This window comes from Pantherophis guttatus, chromosome 1 (assembly GCF_059756535.1).
Source record: "Pantherophis guttatus breed Tessera chromosome 1, ASM5975653v1, whole genome shotgun sequence".
NCBI lineage: Eukaryota > Metazoa > Chordata > Lepidosauria > Squamata > Colubridae > Pantherophis > Pantherophis guttatus.
Genome location: NC_142063.1, coordinates 47,276,347 through 47,295,688, shown reverse-complemented (window position 1 = coordinate 47,295,688; position 19,342 = coordinate 47,276,347). Strand labels below are relative to the sequence as shown.

Below are 19,342 nucleotides of genomic sequence, written 5' to 3'. Positions count from 1 at the left end.
TGGGAGGGGCAAAAACGTGATGCGTGTGGAATTTGGGAGGCCAAAAATGGGAGTGTTTTTTTTTTGCAAAAACAGGCCTGTTTTTTGCAAAAATGAGTGCTCTTGGCAGCTGGGGAGGGCAAAAATGGCCTCTCTTTTGGCCTCCCAAACCCCCCATGTGTCGTGTCCCCAGCCCCCAGGAGGACTCCCCAGCCGCCAGGAGGACTCTGCAGGCCTCCCAAACCATCTGCGTGCCCAATTTTTGTGAAAAATAGGCCTGTTTTTGGCAAAAACGGGACACATGGTTTTCAGAAGGCCAAAAATGGCTGTATTTGGTGTATGAGACGCACCAACATTTCCACCCTCCATATTCTGGCCTATAAATTACTCCTATGTTATGAGATCCAGTAGAAGAATTTCATCCTTTGTCATTCTGCAATATTAAAGTACCTAAGCTTATAAACAAGGAACCCAAGTCTATTGTAAATTCCAACACCAGTATCAATCTTCCAAAAATTTCTCAGAAAGTGAATCAGGATTTCTCAGGCAATATAGTATTTCTCAAGCTACATCAAGTAGAGCCTTATACCAAAATTCCAATAGAAAGGCCAATATATACGCCAGCTACTTGGTTAAGTTCACTACAAAATGGCTTTCCAGTTGCTACTGAAGTCGAGCATTCATTTCATCCAGTCAATATAGTCAACACTGAGAGTCAATGGAACTCTAATCCAACATGTATCATTCTTGTTCTATGTTATCAGATATGGTCCCATATTAACCATATCAAAATGGTCCCATATTAATCTGAAATATGACCATTTTCAGTACACTGATGGTGTTCAGAGATGGTGCTCCAAAGATAATTTGTTTATAGTTTTGGGGGAGTTCATCCTGTCTTCTCTGGGGACAAAATCTGCGGTAGCTCGGGAATTCATGGCCATTGTAACAGCCATAGACCCAATCTAGATCACTGAAGACTCAACACACAATTGTGTCATACACTGGATTTAGGTTTGTTTGTTTGTTTGTTTTTGTCAGGATAGTTGTAATGTGATCTGAATTACCATCACCTGTCTATCATGGTCAGATCACTTTATGATTGCCTTGGAATGCTCTGGTGCTACTCCCTGTCACAGGAAGGCAGGACTTATTTGATTGGTCCATCACAGGCAACTGATGGACTCTACTGGGTTTCAGAGAGAGCTGAAAGTTTAGTGCATGCTCCAATTTAGGCAACACCTGGAATAAGAGAACACACCTATGCACTCTATCTCCCCTTATGGTTGCCATAAGGGTTCCCTTGATTTTTTAAGGAATTGAGGGAGGTGAAATGAGAGAAGAATGGAGAACAAAAAGGGATGAACCCAACTGACCAGGAGCTAAAGCCACTATTAAAAGTGGTACCTTAGATTGATAATGGACAATCGGTAAATGTCAATATTTCTCTACTCTTATTGCTTATAGAGAAAGCTATCAAGCAACATTGTTTAAATTGACATGGTCCCTTGTAGGAAATGTTGAGCTGGAGGTCCAGCTGCAGGCCACTCTGAGGTATATGTTACCTGCTGAAGAGCCTTGGTACTACAGTGGTTTAAAGCACCCTGTTATTAACACAGCTGCCTGCAATTTACTGCTGGTTCGAATCTCTCCAAGGCTCAAGGTCGACTCAACCTTCCATCCTTTCTAAGGTAGGTTAAATGAGGACCCAGTTTGTGGGGGCAATAAGCTGACTTTGTATAAATATACAAAAGTATGAAGGCTATTGCTTAACGCACTGTAAGCCGCCCTGAGTCTCCGGAGAAGGGCGGCATATAAATCAAATTAAAAAAAAAAAAATCACTCAGATTCTCTACAAATTGGACTCTGGCCATAAAGCAGGTCCCATAGAGGCCCGCATAAAGTTGATTATCTGGAATGGCTTATCTGTATTATATTACAAATATTTCAAATAATATTTAAGAGACAAGGCTATGAAATCAAAATATTACATTTTTTTTCTACTTGATACCATCTATTTAAGATTAACAGAACATTTTTTAAAAATTGACTATCCGAGCCCAGCAAGTACTGTAAAAACATCTAGAAATGAGAAACATTCAAATGACTTTAACTTCAGTTCATACATATTTGGGGACCTAGGGCAGGAATTAACATTCAAAATGCTTGCATACATTTATACTCACAAGCTGCCACATGACACAGGAATTCCTAATTTATTTAAAAACAATTTATTTAAAATTGATACTGTCTTATATAGTTCTTTTAAGAAGAGCCAATGAGTTGCTGTGATTATAGTTTAGCTAAGCCTAAGCAAGCTCAGATTTAAATTCCCACTCAACCAGGGAGCTCACTTGGATAACCCTTATGCCAGCCAAACTCTAGAACTACTAAGCAGAAGTGACAGAGAGTTTATATGGCTAGCTTTGATCTCCTTGCAGGAAAAATGGGAAATAAGTATCTAATCTTTAAAAATACACTTTGGGATTTCTTATGCCCAGACTGCAATTGGTTCTCCTTATAAATAAAACCTAAAATTAAGTACTCAACTATAGCTTGAAGACAAACATACTGCTTAAATATCAGTAGCTGGAGGCGAAATTTTCTTGGTAGCCAGGAGCAAGGTTTCTAAACTAACAAGCAATAGACCTGTTTTACTGAAGTACGAAAAATGTAGTTTTACCACTTAAGTTTTAGATGACTGAAAACTAGCATCTAGTGCTAGTGATACACTAGTGAACACTAATTGGCAGCGATACCGAGGCCCTCTACACTATAGGCCTAAGGAGAGAGGGTTGAAACTAAAATTATTGGAGCACAATCAAATCCCTACAGTGCCAGCATTCTGCATCTAACCCCAGAAGAAAAAGATGCAAACCAAAGGAGTGCAGCTAGACTATTGGGGAAAGCTCACAGGCCTTCTGAGTGATAGACTACCCAAATGTTCCTCCATGTCCTCTAAATGACATTCACTAGCATTTTCTCCTCCCCTTCATGGGGTAAAGCTCTAGCTAAGGGACGTGTTCTGAAAGTCTCAGAAAGGCTCCAGAAGGGAGGGCAAAATGCTGAATGCTCAGAATGCTGGTTCCTCTAGAGGGGAAATCCCTTGACACATTAGAGGAACAGATTTTAAATCTGGCAAAACGATTACCAATACCAGCATTCTTGTGACCAATCCCCACCCTGCCACACCTGGGAGGCCCGGCTGACTCCCCAGTGGTCCTCTTATAACAACCTGCGTTATTGCTTAACAACCACACCTGCGAGAGCTGGGTTTGCAGTTGTTGAGCAGAGCGGTTACATGGCGTTTTGCTTAACCATTCCTTCACTCAGTGGCCAAGATTCTGGGCCCAATTGTGATCATATGGGGAGGACTTCCTATACCTATACCATACTACCTGTAGTGATTGAGAACAGTGAAAACTCACTATTCGTTTCAATGAAAGCTTTTTCCCCTTTAGCAACCTCTTTATTCTTTTTTTCAAGAGTATAAGCTTTTTCCTCATTTTAGAAGACAGTTTGTAACTCTGTTCTTTAAAAAAGGATTACGTATCCAAAATACAAAAGGCAACTGAAATTAATTTTTTTTTATCAAGGCCCTTTGAAGACAATCTCTTCTCTTTTTTTTTTTTTTGTCAGATTGTGCCCACACTCTTTATTTTTGGTTTTTTAATCTTTTGAAATATAGGCACCATGTGCCAGGGACTCAACCTGCAGCCTTTTACTTGTAAAATATATTCTGTGCCACCTAGCAATGGTTGTTGGTCTTTGCTTCTTGGCTATTTGTTTGCCAAGCACGTGAAATATAGAAGTGGGTTTGTAAAATCTTCCCCTTTGTTCTCTAACCGAAAGGTTAAAAACATGGTTGTCATTGCATTATCCCTGACTAGCAAATGCCAATGTTCTGAAAGGCTCAGAATGCTTGTATTCACTAGTATTTTTGCCAGATTTGAGGTCCGTTCTTCCAGTGTGCAGGAGGATTTCAAACACCTAACATCCAACATTCTCTCCATTTGTAATGTTCCCTGACGGCTTCCCCAGTGACTTTTTGGGGAAGTCATAGTGAAGATGGCAAATGGAAATCACATAATCACAGGGCTCTTGGCAGCCAGTTATATGTGAGCAGGTTCTGAAGCACCCAAAGTGTGTTTCTGTGATAGCATGACTTTTTATGATGATCAGAAGTTCTTTATGAGCCATAAATCACTTGTTCTAGGCTGTTGTAACTGTGAACAGCTGTTAAACAACTGGTTGAACCAAGGACTACCTGTACAACAATTTCCAATTATCCTGCAACTCAAAGTGGAAACATCGAACTGCAACCTATATTATTCTGTGCAATTGTCTTAAATTATACATCCGTATTTAAAGAACTACTGATATCATGTTTAAAATCAAATCATCCTGACCAAACTGAATGTACACAATTTGCATCAACTTTTCCAACAGATATAACACTTATTAATAAAAAATAAATTGGTGTATAATTGCAGGGTCAGCATGCATATCTGCATCCAAGCATTCAAATATAGGCAGGGGACCCATCTAGCACCTTTGCGCTAATTTTAATTTGAAAGTCTTTGTGAGGCTAACTGAGGGATAAAATTCTAATGGAGCTTAATATCTCAACCATAAATTAATGGGGGGGGGAATTAAATACTCTGTTATGAAACTCTAAAAAGTATTGCAGATAACTCTAAAACAGATCCTCTTTTTAGAGTAGATTGTCCCCTGAAGCAAGGCTGGCCTTCACCCTTATGTCCTTCCAGATCCAGGTACATCTGCCTCTTCTCGAACATCTTCACAGATTATTATAAAGAGTATCACCATGCCAAACAAATTTTAACTCATTAATTGTAGGGGAAATAAATTTTGGATTTTATTTTTAAAATTAATTATAATATTGATTTTTGCACAGTATTCTATTTTGCAAGTTCTGTAAGCTAGTGAGAGTCCCTTAGGATTCAAGCAATGAATAAGGTTCACAAATAAAAAAATATCCATCAATGAATACATTTAAAAACTAATGTGCAGTTTAGTTTACTAAGTATTTTACTTTAAACAAGAAAATATATTGTTGCAACAATATTCTAAGGAAAATAATTCAACAGACATTGAAATATAGGAAGTGATAGATATAGAGAATTATGTCCCCCTCTCTAAGAATGTCAGATTACAGACACCTCTAGAAGGCTCAGCAGCCTCACATTGTGATGCAAGGCACAAGACACTCCCATCAGTGGTCCAAAGCCTCGATGCCCCAGGAAGACCCATCTGATTCCCAATCCCAGTCATTCTAAACATCATGCACTCCTAGTGGGAGCACATCTTCTGCATCTTCTTGCTCTCATTGCTAACGAGGTCTGCCTGTCCTGGCCCTTCTTGAGGCAGATGCTGACCATGTGGGCCATTTTCTCCAGGTCCTGCAAAGAAGCCCCATGCAGCCAGCAACTGCCTGTGAAGGATCAGGTGGGCAGGCTGGTCAGCAGTGGGAGCAAGAAGAGAGTGAAAGATACCTAGGATGGCAGGGGCTGTGGAATGCAGGGGGTCAAAAGGCATAGATGGAGAGAAGGTAGGAGGGTGGGGGAACTGAAGTGCCCCTGCAATAGTTCAGGCAAGCTGCCAAGCATCCAAATTTTGATCACGGGGATATTGAAATGGCCATATTTCAGGAACTAGTTGTTAAATCCCTTCGTTCAGTGATGGTAACAAATGGTCCTAAGTCAAGGACTTCAATGTGTTAGCTGTCATTTTTCTTGCAATGCTGTTCAACAAGTAAACAATAATGCAACAATCAAAACTATTAAATCTACACACAACTGCTTCACAAATTACCCAAAAATAAATTTAAAACAAATTTAAGAAATGTATTTGCTTAACATTACAAATATCAACTTTTAAACTGTACAATGTAAAATTTCACACCCAAAAAGATTAATATCACAATCGCACCCTTGCAAGACAGATATATATTTGAACTAAAGGAGAATTCAGCTATTTTCAGAACATCCTTTTCTGTGTTTGCAAAAAAGCCGTGATGGCAGTTGAGTGGTAAAAAATAGAATGATAAAACCATTCAGCTTTTGACTTGGGTAATATATTTAAAGATTCACACTTACTACTTGTAGTTGGAAAAAAGCATTTATTTTTAGTGAGTGCACGCACATACCTGTGAAAGGGATGAAAATAGCAAAAATGAGTATGGTGTGTAAAAATATTGCCTGGAGTAGAAAGCCAAAATTAATCAGAACAAGACTGCTGAGTTTCTACTTCTTTTGTTTTCATTACAGACACTGAAGCTTCATCCCCCTTTAAGGCTGAGATATAAAATATTCCAAGTATTGTTCCACTTCATAAAATGCTTAGTTTTAATTGAAGTTTAAGTGTGCTTCCCTTCTCACCACATACAAAGGAAGTAACAGACAATAACAGGGATATTATACACTCCTGTGAAGCTTAATTCTCTTATGTACCTTAAATGACCCTTCTGAAGATTAAAAGCCTCAGTTTTGCACACATTCTAGGACTTATTTAATAAACTCAGACAAGTTCTGAATAAATTCATTTAGATTGCTTAGCATCTTTTGAAAGGTGTTTCTTGGGTTCGATCATTTAAGAATATTTCATGAAAAACAGCAACCTGAAAGAACCAGAATATATCAAGTATTGATTATCTTAGCTGTACAGTACAGTCATCACTGAGATCATACATTAATTACATTCTATGCCCTGGGAAAGAAAATTTAATTAATTTAAATTGTATAGTGCAATGTAATATTTACTGCTTAGAAGAAGATTTTAGAAAGCTATACATGTTCTGGGTAGTTGAAAACAGTCACAAAATAATGACTACTGTTTTTATAGGTATTCTTCAATTTTTTTAGCTACCTGTCCAAAATGAATAAGTGGCATCCTTTCCTGCTTTGTTTCTGTGAAATTTAAAATATGTTCTTTCTATTGAAAGCTTTTTTCATTGATTATAGTTTCCATTACCCAGTAACAATCCTCTCTGCTAAGCTTTCCATCAGACTTGGACCTAGAACTGGGAAAAGGAAGAGAAAAATTATTGGAAAACGAGCCAAGCAAGCTATGGGTTCCTACATAATTAAGACTAAGACCTACTACAGTATACATAAGCCTACCTGATCTGATGCTCTTTGACCTTATTGAAGCTATAATTCCCATACATTGGAGGACATCAAAGTGGAGAAATCTAACCACTTCCAACCAACAATCATGCAAGTAATCTGCTAGAGCTGCATCAGGTCATACATAGTCCTTGGCAACTTTCCTCAGAAAATTCTAGAAGTCATTTTGCATAAACCAGCTCATTCAGTGCATAGACAGCTCCTAACTACGTTACTATTACCTGTGGTTTTATTTCTGTATCACTATCAAGGACAACACAGATCACCGTGATGAATCTGAATTATAAAGAAAAATTATAGCAATATAGAGTGACAAGTACAGGTTTTCAAATATTACATTAATAGTCAACTCTTCTTGTCAGCTTTGGGACATATCTGCAGTATAAAGTACAAGTAGTCCTTAACTTACAACCATTTTCCCCACTTATCAACATGCAGTACTCCCATGGTCAACTGATAAAAATTCGGGCATTTTGGCAACTGGCATATATTTATGATAGTTGCACTTTCCCAGGCTCACATATAACCTTCCCAGCCAGTTTCTGACAAGCAAAATCAATGAGGGAAGCCAGATTCACAGTCACGTGATTCATTTAACAACTGCAATCATTTGCTTAACAACTATGGCAGAAAAAGTCGTAAAATGGGGCAAAATTCACTTAACAATTGCCTAGCTTAGCAACAGATATTTTAGGTTCTATTGTGCTCATAAGTCGAGGTCTACCTGTAATCTTAACAATCTTAAAAGTCATGTTGCAGTGAATTTGAAATTATTTCAAGATAAACACCAAGACAAATTCCTTGTGTGTCCAATCACACTTGGCCAATAAAAAATTCTATTCTATTCTATTCTAATTGAACATTACATTAACATCTTTAACATTCAACGATTTCTCCATACATCAGGTAGTATACATTCATGCAGCATCCCAAAATATGCTGAATGATCACATTATCACATCAGATACTTCTCAATTTTTTTATACCTTCAACATAAAAAAGGTGTTCAGACTTTCAGATATATATTCTGAGATCTAAAACACACTAAATATAATTTTTGATAAATCAACTTTTCATGAAACTCTTGAGGAATTTTTTTTAGTACAATCATCATCTTCCATTTGTAACCTGATATTTTACTCTTAATAATAAAATTAAAATTTGTTGATATTTTGATTTTCTGTATAATCTGTCCAGAGAAATATAAATCAGAAATCAGAAATTTATTTACCTGTAATATTTATTAGCCACCTATCTTGCTATATGATAACTGAGCAGATTGCAATATCAAAAGATAAAATTGTATAAATTATAATAACATAGATACAATACTATAAAATCAACCTAGCTAAAAAGATGGGAGGGAGGGAATATGTTGGGGGGGAGAGGATGGGATCTAGTGTTAATCAATCAACCACCACCCTAAATGAAGCCCCTTCAATGGCATTGCAAGACAACTGTCAGAGCCAGGTCTTTAAGGTCTTATGGAAGGTCAGAAGGGTTGGAGCTGATCTCACCGGGAGGGGAGGGGGGGGGAGAGGAGATATTCAAAGCACAGATGCAAATTACCATTACCATACAATTACCATATGTGAATACTTTGTGAAATAGAGAAGCTTATCGTAGATGATACTACAGTTATTGTGGAAGAGAGGAAGAATGCTCTATAGCCTTTTCCACTAGTCAGGGAATTATGGCCACTGTACATTTTTGTTTCCCATTAATAAGAGCATCATAGCAAGGGGAAGTTCAGCAAGAAAAATGTTTCTTCAAAATGCTGGAATTTATTTTTCTCATCTTGCCTCTAATTGCCATTGTTCTGAGAAAGTTATGCACAAGTTACAGAACTGACTGTGCAGCAGGCCTATGTACATCAATTTAACTTGAATAATAATAATTTATCATGATCTACCTTAAGAGCTGTTCAATTGAAACATGGATATGTAGAAACATAACTATTTGATGGCCAGAGATTGCAATCAATATTGAAAAGGGCACAAAAATCTTGGTGGCCAGGTTTTTATTAGATTTTAGAGAAAATGAGTGGTTGCTTTTAAAAACCTACTTTATTCAATTTATATTACAATTTTAATAGATTTTATCCTTTGCAATGCCACTAATTTTCAAGACAACTTTAATCAGATGGGGCATTAGAGTCCACTAAAATACCATTTGGAGCCATCTGGAACACTGGAATTTCCACATGTTAAAACTAATACTTCAATAGCTATAAATAATATCTATATAATATAATAAGAAACAGCCCTTTTTAGAACATTTAGAATTTGATATTGGGGCAATGGACTTGCTTATTTTTTAAAAAAGAAATATTAAAATTGTATTACTCTATCTTGTCCCTATGAACAAAATAACGACAAACCTAGTTCTCAAAAAGAGCTTATAGAATTGTCTTTCTGTTTTAAAAATGTAATAATTTTAGCTTGAACTAAAATTGTGTTGTATTTAGCAGGGAATTCCCCCACTTCTCAGTTTATACACACTCCAAGATACCATAGAAAAGCAGTTTATTATGTCATTTCAGAGGCAAGGACTCTTCAAAGCTCAAAGAAGCCATAGGAAGAAAAGTTGGGAGGAAGATGGACACAATTAGAAATGGCATTGTAAAATATATAATTGGCGTTAACAGGAGGGCTCCCATCTATAAAGCCATGGGCCGAGAAGAAACATTCTTGGTATAAAAACTTGGCTTAAATTTTATAAAATTTACCACGGCATAAAGTTGGCAGACAAATCCTTTTTCTCTGAAGGCTAGCTAGGGGAAAAAAAAACATTTCAGCTGCTGCAACCAAGATGCTTGCAGACGCCTTACCTGCAACAGCACTAGTGGCCATAACCATATTATAGCAGAACTGCATAATGCATTTGAACTAAACACGATCCTTTGCCTGCAAGCAGAGGAACTGCCACATCAGTAACTCTGTTGCTAAGGCAACTGCTTACTTTCCATATCAACCGCATGCTCATTGTTACAGAGTCACATATACAAGAAAAATTCCTCTCTATAGCCAAGGACCAGATGGCAGTAAAGCTAGGAAAGGCACAGACTAAAGGGATTGCACTAAACGGGTGACATACTAGTGCATTCAAGTGATGGAAACAAAAGCAAATGGATACGGAATTCTACTAGTAAGAAGGAAGAAAGGGGAGAAACCTCCCATGTCAGTTACAATGTCATCGTTAAGACTTCAGGCTTGTACATACAAGTTGATTTTACTGACAAAAACCTTTGTAATGATACTAATGTTTTTCAGCAGCTATCCCATCCATGCTCCACTTCTTTCTAAAACAACTTTAACATCGGTCTTGTTAGTATACAACTGTCAATAGCATGCTTCACCAAACGAAGAAAACTTGAAGGTGCTTTTTGAAGACTTTTTACAATAAAAATCCAGTGCATGCAGCAAAAATCTAACATTATTTATTATGAGGGAGAGTTGCTCAGCCATCCAGAGAAATCCCAGTATTTAACAATCTTTTTTTTATAGTGAGTACACAATGTTTGCTGGCTCCTAACCTATTCCATAAAATAGAAGAAAATGTTAGTAGACAATATTGTTCTTAGGATAACACGTGATTTTCCTAGAAGCTCCTTTGTAAACAGTGGGATTTAGGAAAGTAAAGGACAAACTATATCACACTTCTTGACTCTTTCACTTATCGGGCAAAACATTAATTTGTTTCCTTATTTATTTTCTGTTACATTTATAACAATAGCTATCTCAATTATTCTTTGAGGATATTTTATGATTAGAAACTTGTTAAGGATGTGTTTTCATCTAATATACGACTGAGTTGTTTCACATTTATTTTATGGGGAAAACAAAAAACAAAGGCAAGATAGAAATCCTTATAAAAATTAATGAGACATCTAAATCCTTGTTAAATAGAAATAGCTACTGTTTATTTTAAGTGGCACTTAACTATTGGATTCAGACCTAGACTATAATATGCATGCATTTAAAACAGATCACTCTAAAATCTGTAAATAAAAAGTAAATATAAATGTACTTACTTACCCAAGTCACCCAATAACATGTTCTGGGGCAGTTCATAAGAAATAAAAGAATAATATATATATATGTTCTGTCCCCGTCTCACACACGCACACAAACAATCAGCCAGGGGTTAAATAAAACTTGCAGACAATAAATTCCTTCGATAACAGGATTGGCAGCAACCCAGTAGCTGCTTGCCAAGAACTTTACTCACAGAGGGAGGTGTTCCTCCTCCGTCAGATAAACTAAAACAAATATACAAAGTCAAAGAATTGTCAAGTCCAGTCCGTATTAAATCCAAGGCAGGCAGGTAACGTAGTTTCAGAGATACAATGCGACTCGCTAGTTGTTTAGTTTTGTCCGTCACAGAGCCTGAATGGCCACCACACCCCCTTTTATCCCCTGTGGGGTGTGGTCCAATGACCCAGTTTAATCTCTGGCACGTCTCCTTTTCTGCTGCGTGCGCTTGTCTCTCCGACGCTGGCGTGGATCCAGCCAAGACTTATCTCCGTCACTGTCCGACTGCGACTGTTCGGAGATATCTGGCTCCTGGCCAATCTCTTCTCCCTCGGGAGACACCTGAGGCATTGCCAGAGAGGAGGGTCCTGGAGAGGGAGGCCTGGTCAACTCTTCTCCTTCACCTCCGGAGTCTTCCTGTTTCTTCCTTTTAACTGCCAGTGGGGGTGTCAACTGATTGGGTGGGAGCTTGGCTGTGTTCTGATTGGGTGGAGGTGTGTTCTGATTGGTTGGGGGCTTGGCTGTGCTCTAATTGGATGGGGGTGCCTGTGCTCTGATTGGATGGGGGGTTGTTCTGTTTGGGTGGGGGCTTGTTTGTGCTCAGGTTAGTCTGAGTTGCAGGGGGATTTGAGCTGGTGGCTTCGCGTTCATGGTCGTGCCACCTCTTCATGATGGGTGTCAGTTTGCTTCATGTATGGATTGGAGGGGCTTAAAGTGGCTAATGATGCAGCTGTGATCTGGCTTCTGGTTTGTGGTCGTGCCTCATCGGTGTGGGTTTGCTTTTTGTGTGGATGTGTGGTGGTGACATCCTGTGTGGTTTTCGTGAGTATGGGTCTGGTGTCATTCTTTGTGTTAGGGACTCGTTTGTCAATAAGGGCGGGTTTCCAAATGGCTGGTAACCGGGAGGTATCATCTCGTTTATTCATGCTGTGTGGGCATTTTTCTATCTCGATGGCTTCTCTGATTATTCTGTTGTTAAAGTGTTCAGTTTTGGCGATAGTTCTGATCTTTTTAAAGTCAATTTCGTAAAAAATTGACTTTAGAAGCTCCTAGAAGCACGAATTCAAAAACACCAGCCTGAAGATGATGATTGAGACTTCGTTGAAACGTTGCCAGGACACTTCCAATTTTATGTGGGAGAAAACCCGAATAACCAAAGACACACACACACACACACACACACACACACACACACACACACATATATATATTTAAAAGTAACATAAAATTTACCTATAAAGAGAATACCAGTCTAGCAACAAAAATAGGCAAGACTTAAAGGAGCAGTCCTATGCACTATCAAAACCTGGCAGTTGCTGGATATGCTGACTGAAAACAGAGTACTTTGAGTAAAATCAAAGATGTATTATATGCAGCGGAGGATTGCTAGCATTCTGAATTTCTGTAATTCTAATCATCCCCAAAGCATAAAGAGAACGTATGCCAGTTCAAGAGCTAGAATACTTAATTCCCTCCCATTGGAGATAAAGAAAAGAGTGCAGACCAACCTCAACAAGCCAAAAAGGCTTAGAAATTAAGGAATACATATTTCTCTCTACAAGCATAGCAGGACTGTTCTGTTAGCCAAAAAAACTCTGCTCAATCTAACATCTCCTATGATTGGGAGTGCAAGAAAGACCTCACATTGTGATGGATTCACTCACAGAAAAAAATACATGCATGCAAGACCCAAGTTACAGAACTAAATCATCCATTCAGATTTTAGTCACACAAATGTCTTTAAGTTTAAGTTTAAGTTTATTAGATTTCTATTCCGCCTTTCTCCCAAAGGACTCAGGGCGGTGTACAGCCATATTAAAACACATAGATTTATAAAATTTAAAACCAATTAAAATCGAATATAAAAATTTGGCCCGTGAATTAAAACACACATACACCCATTTTAAAATTCGTACTAGGCCAGTCCGGCTTCTGGAACAGAACGGTCTTAAGGGTGTGGCGAAAAGTACTATGTCAAATTCCTGTAACTTGACATAGCTTTGTAAGAAGTTTAATTAGGGCGAAGGTTGTTGAGAGTGTGGTTGCGCAACAGCTCCCCCAGCACCTGGATGAAACGACGTATCTGGATCCGTTCCAGTCGGGCTTCAGGCCCGGGTACAGCATGGAAATGGCATTGGTCGCGTTGGTAGATGATCTCTGGAGGGATCGGGACAGGGGATGCTCCTCTGTCCTGGTCCTGTTAGATCTCTCAGCGGCTTTTGATACCATCGACCATGGTATCATGCTGCACCGGTTGGAAGAGTTAGGGTTGGGAGGCACTGTGTTGCAGTGGTTCTCCTCCTTTCTCTATGACCGGTCGCAGTCCATGTTGACAGGGGGGCAGAGGTCAACCCCGAGGCCCCTCATATGCGGGGTGCCGCAAGGGTCGGTCCTCTCGCCCCTCCTGTTCAACATTTATGTGAAACCGCTGGGCGAGATCACCCATGGTTTTGGGGTGAAGTACCACCAGTACGCTGATGACGCCCAGCTGTACATCTCCACCCCAGACCACCCCAATGATGCCCTTGAAGTGATGACCCGGTGCCCGGAGGCCATGCGGATCTGGATGGGGAGGAACAGGCTCAGGCTCAACCCATCCAAGACCGAGTGGCTATGGTTTCCGACGTCCCGATATAGTCAATTGGGACCATCACTGACTATTGGGGGCGAATCATTGGCCCCCACGGAGAGGGCGCGCAACTTGGGCTTCCTCCTGGATTCACGGCTGTCTTTAGAAGAGCACTTGACGGCCGTGACCGGGAGGATTTTTCATCAGGTTCGCCTGATTCGCCAGTTGCGTCCCTTTCTGGATCAGGACTCCTTACGCACAGTCACTCATGCCCTCGTCACCTCCCGCCTGGACTATTGTAACGCTCTGTACATGGGGCTCCCCTTGAGAAGCACCCGGAGGCTCCAACTGGCGCAGAGTGAGGCCGCGCGGGTGGTAATGGGAGTGACTTGGCGTTCCCATGTAACACCCCTCCTGCGCGAGCTGCACTGGCTCCCGGTAGTCTTCCGGGTGCGCTTCAAGGTTTTGGTTACCACCTTTAAAGCGCTCCATGGCTCAGGACCTGGGTACTTGTGGGACCGCCTACTACCACCAATAGCCTCCCACCGGCTGGTACGCTCCCATAGAGAGGGGCTCCTCCAGGTGCCATCAGCCAAACAATGCCGACTGGCGGCCCCCAGGGGGAGAGCCTTCTCTGTGGGGGCACCTACTATCTGGAACGAGCTCTCCCCGGAGATACGGAGGATCCCGGATCTGCGTACCTTCCGCCGCGCTCTAAAGACCTTTTTATTTCACCAGGCAGGCCTGGCCTAATTTTCTCCCTCTTTTATAAAAGAATTTTTAATTTTTAATATTTTTTAGTATTTTATATATTCAAATTTTAAAATTGGTTTTAAATTGATTGGGGTTTTAATTTGTCTGGGCCAAAACTATTTAATTTGATTTTAATTCTGCTTTTAAATTTTGTATGTATGGATTTTATTGTTGGCCGTTCACCGCTCTGAGTCCTTCGGGAGTAGGGTGGTATAGAAATCAAATCAAATAAAAAAATAAATAAAATAAATAAATTTTGTTTGGTTTTTAGTATTTTATTAGCTTATCAAAATATACAGGAATACAAAGAAAAATAAAAATGAAAATAATGTTAAAATAAGGGAGGAAAAGGGGAAGTAAGAGAAGTGTAGGGGGAAAGGAAAAAGAAAAAGAAAATCATTGACTTCCAATCCTTTTGGTGCAGTAGATTGTAGATAGTAACATCAAACCCCAATTTTTCACTTTTATATGATAATATATACTAGCCATTTTTATAACAATAAATCTAATCAGCAAAACCCAAATCAAAATTTAATTTTTTCCACCTCAAGCAGAAAGTCCAGAAGCGGTTTCCAAGTAGAAACAAAATTGTGTTCTTTTCTTTAATCAAAGCAGATGGCTAAATTGATTACTTTGAGTAAGAAGTTTAATTTTGGAAGTTACATTCTATCAGCAAGATTTGAAAATTCAGTTACCAATCTAAGCATTTTTGAGAAAACCAAAAAATGTTGCCTCCTATTATCTTTTTTGCCATCTGCATTTGTTAACATATCAAGCATTCTTCTCTCACCACCATCAAAGCTGCAGACCTGAGACTGCAAAAATTACACACATAAGAAAACATCAATATTTCAATTACATTATCAATTACAATTACATTATCTTCACATTTTGAGAAAGTGGGAGGGAAAAAAGCTGACATAATTTATACAAAAAAAAAAAGAACTGACATCAAATGTTTATGTAGCCCTTTTATAGTGTGTTCCAATCAAACATGTTTCTTCTCAATTTCAACGCTCAATTTCACTTCCTTGATTTTGATTTTCTTCTTCATGTTTTATATCATGTGTTTTAAGAGTTTTCAATATGGGAACAGTAAATTGTTAATACTAGATTGCACCTTAGTGTAGTTTATACAGTACTCCTAAAAGTTGTATTTCAGCACCTATTTATTCTATTACTTGTATCTTTGCCATGTTTGTTATCCTTCACAGGAATACAGCACCCAACACATTAGATGCTTAAGCAACTTTTGGGATTCAGATCTCTGATCTCAGAGTTGTTGTTAAAAACAACCTCACATCTCTATATCTAGGCTGCAGTTTACAAGTCAGTGAGTATTCCCCATAGCCTTGTATTTAAGTGGACTGGTAGCTACAGGCAACCAGAAATTGCATTTAAGCATACAGCAGGCTAGCCAGGCAAGGAGGAACACCATATCCCTTTTCCGCAGATAGATACCAGATTGGATGGTCCCTTCTTCATGTTTAGCACAAAAATGCATTTGTTTTTGTTTTTCTTCGTTAAGCCTAGGAGACTGGTCAATTTTTGCAAGCTACTAATATATGCAATGCCATAATAAGAGTTTTCATAGCTTGAAAAACATAGTTATTCCCTGCCCTATTTTAAGGAAAGTGATTCCACCAGACATCATAAAGTAGTTAAAGAGGAGAGGCTAAGCAATTCCACTGGTAATTAAAGAGAACTTGACCATTCAAGAACTGTTACCTAATGGCTGCCTTTCATAATGCTACCTGAATTCTCTCTATTCCAGCTCATATATTTGAAGAGAGTGTTGGAGTGGATAAGCCTTGATCTGATCTGGATGGGCTCTACTTATGCTTTAATATTAGGAATTACTGCTTGAGCTTCAATTTTCTTCATTTTACCATCCCTTTCCAAACTTGCTTTCAAACAGTGTGTTTTTAAGTTTATTTTTGAAGACTAGGTCTATTATTTTACTGCTTTTTGTAATTCATGTATTTTTTTAACTGAGAAGTAAAAATGATTTAAATAAATACATTTTAAAAATGTTTAAAAACAGGGGATCCTTTAAATTTTATCACTTAAACTTTTCCAAACTATGTCGTCCAAATAAATAATTCTGAGACTTTCATTACAGTGGAAACATCATTCCTCAAGGAAGTTGCAGCTCAGAAAAAGAAGTCTTCCAACAAGTGAATATAGGTTTTAAACCGAGTGAAACATTCTGCATGAGATTTGTTAGATTCTAATAGACCAAGTTATGATACAGTTTAAGTTTTCACCTAGCATGTTGTGTAACCCTCTCTCAGCCCCTCTGGAGCCGCCAGTGCTTCACCGGGCGCAAACGAACCCTATGGCTTATGACTTAATACAGTGTATAACTCTAAACAGAGTGGATAAAAACTGATTTAAAAAAAAATTAAATGGATTTTTTAATTTAAATAAAAAAAAATTTAAATCAATTTATTTGATTTTTATCAAATCTCTTTTAATAAAATGCTTTTGGAGTAAAAATCTATCTAAAGATAGTTTTCTATTTAAGATACATTAATAATTTAGTTTATTCAGCATGAAATGGGCGTTGTACTTACCTGATACGCCCCTTCTCTGTTCCACTGTCACAGCAGTCTTGCATAGGGTATGACATCAGTTGTTGTCCTATAGGACCAAGTCTACTGGAGGTTTAAGCACCGCCTCTTCCTGCTTGGCTCCAGTTTTGAGGCGAAGGTATACAGTAGACTGGCGTGTCTATAGAGATAAAATGTTAGAAGTCAAAGGACCTCCCGCCCCGGAAAACTCCCCCATTATCGACCAGGGTGGGGCTGACTGCCGTGACAGCGGAACAGAGAAGGGGCACATCAGGTAAGTACAACGCCCATTCTCCTATTGGCTGTCACGGCAGTCATGCATGGGACATACCAAAGCTCTTGTCCTATAGGGTGGGTTCCGGTTGGACCCTTTGCAGTACTCTCCTGCCGAAGGCAGCGTCAGCGGAAGCATAAGTGTCCAGGCGGTAATGCCGGATAAACGGGGTTACCGAAGTCCACGTAGCCGCCCGACAGATCTCCTCCAGCGGAGCCTGGGTAGCCCATGCAGCGGATGTGGCCACACTTCTGGTGGAGTGCGCTGTGATACAACGTGGAACAGGTAAGGACTGCGACACATATGCTGTAGCGATGGTAGCCCATAACCAACGACCTACTGTGGAAGCCGAGATACGAGCACCCATGGTCGACAGCTGGAAAGAGATTAAGAGGGCTTCGGTCCTCCGGAACGATGAAGTACGGGATAAGTATATTTTCAGAGCCCTGCGGACATCTAGAGTGTGCCAGACTTTTTCCAAGTGGTGACTGGGTTGAGGACAAAAATTGGGCAGGATGAGCTCCCGAGACCTATGAAAGGTGGAATTAATCTTCGGGATGAAGGCGGGATCCAAACGGAGCACCACCCTGTCCTTGTGGAAGATGCAGAGGTCAGATCAAACCGAAAGGGATGCCAATTCTGATATATGTCGTGCGGAGGTAATAGCCACCAAAAAGGAAACCTTGAAGGACAGAAATTTCAAATTGACTTCTCTGAGAGGTTCGAAGGGTGGTTTTATGAGAGCAGTGAGAACCTTGTTAAGGTCCCAGGTGGGGAACCTGTGGATAACCGGAGGGCGTAGATTGGTGGCGCCTCGCAAGAATGCTCAGATTAACGGCTCCTTGGAGAGAGGAACTTCAGGCCCGAAGGACAAAACGGATGACAATACTGCCAACTGGCGGCGCAGAGTGTTGGGCGAAAGGCCCGAGGCAAAACCTTCCTGTAGAAAATCCACCAGTTGGGCCACGGAGACTGATGAGGGGTCCAAATGATGTCTAGAACACCAACGAAGAAAGGATTTCCACGTGGAGTCATAAATACGAGCGATTGAAGGTCTGCGAGCTGCCAGGATGATAGAGATAGCGGCGGGCAACACGTTGGAGTTAATTAAACACTGCCGCTCAACCTCCAGGTGGTCAGATGATAAGCTTGAGGATCCGGGTGGACGAGGTCACCCTGTTGCAACACGATCTGATTGTCCGGAATCTGCCATGGCAGAACCACGGAAAGGGACACGAGATCCGCAAACCATGGTCTGCGGGGCCAGTAAGGGGCTAGGAGGATGAGCTCCGCCCGTTCTTGCAACAGCTTGCAAACCACCTTGGCCACCAGAGGAAAGGGAGGGAACGCATAAAGCAGCAGACCCTGAGGCCAAGGGCTGCGAAGAGCATCCACCGCCTCCGCTCCCGCCGAGTGAAAACGGGAGTAGAAACAAGGCAGGAGGTGGTTTCTGCTGGAAGCAAAAAGGTCCACCTGAGGTATGCCGAACCGAAGAGACAGATGATCGAAGAGGTGATGAGGAATGCTCCATTCTGTGTGATCTATCCGATGCTGACTGGAATGAGCAGAAGCCTCAGAGGGTGTGACATATTTTTGTTGAAGCCCCTGAGAAATACTCTGGCGAATGGCTTCTGAAATTATTGCAGCTAATGCAGGAGGAATATCAGGTAAAGATTGAGAAACCTGATTAGGAATCTGAGCAGGAGGACTCTGTGACGCCTGAATCTCAGGCCCAGGAGGAGAGGCCTCATGGGCCACAGGAAAAACAGAAGCTGCTTCTGTATCGCAAGCAG

The 19,342-nt window shown here is 40.0% G+C and overlaps 1 protein-coding gene and 1 long non-coding RNA gene across 4 annotated transcripts in view; both read right to left on the bottom strand.

Moving 5' to 3' along the window:
- Positions 1-19,342, bottom strand: part of FOXN3 (forkhead box N3) — a 181,184-nt gene that overhangs the window by 147,812 nt on the left and 14,030 nt on the right. The gene's annotated exons all lie outside the window — the stretch shown is intronic.
- LOC148116407 (uncharacterized) lies at positions 6,494-10,874 on the bottom strand. The gene is made up of 2 exons (XR_015728748.1): positions 9,958-10,874; positions 6,494-7,021 (listed from the first exon to the last, which is right to left on the bottom strand). It is a non-coding gene; the product is annotated as an uncharacterized LOC148116407 (long non-coding RNA).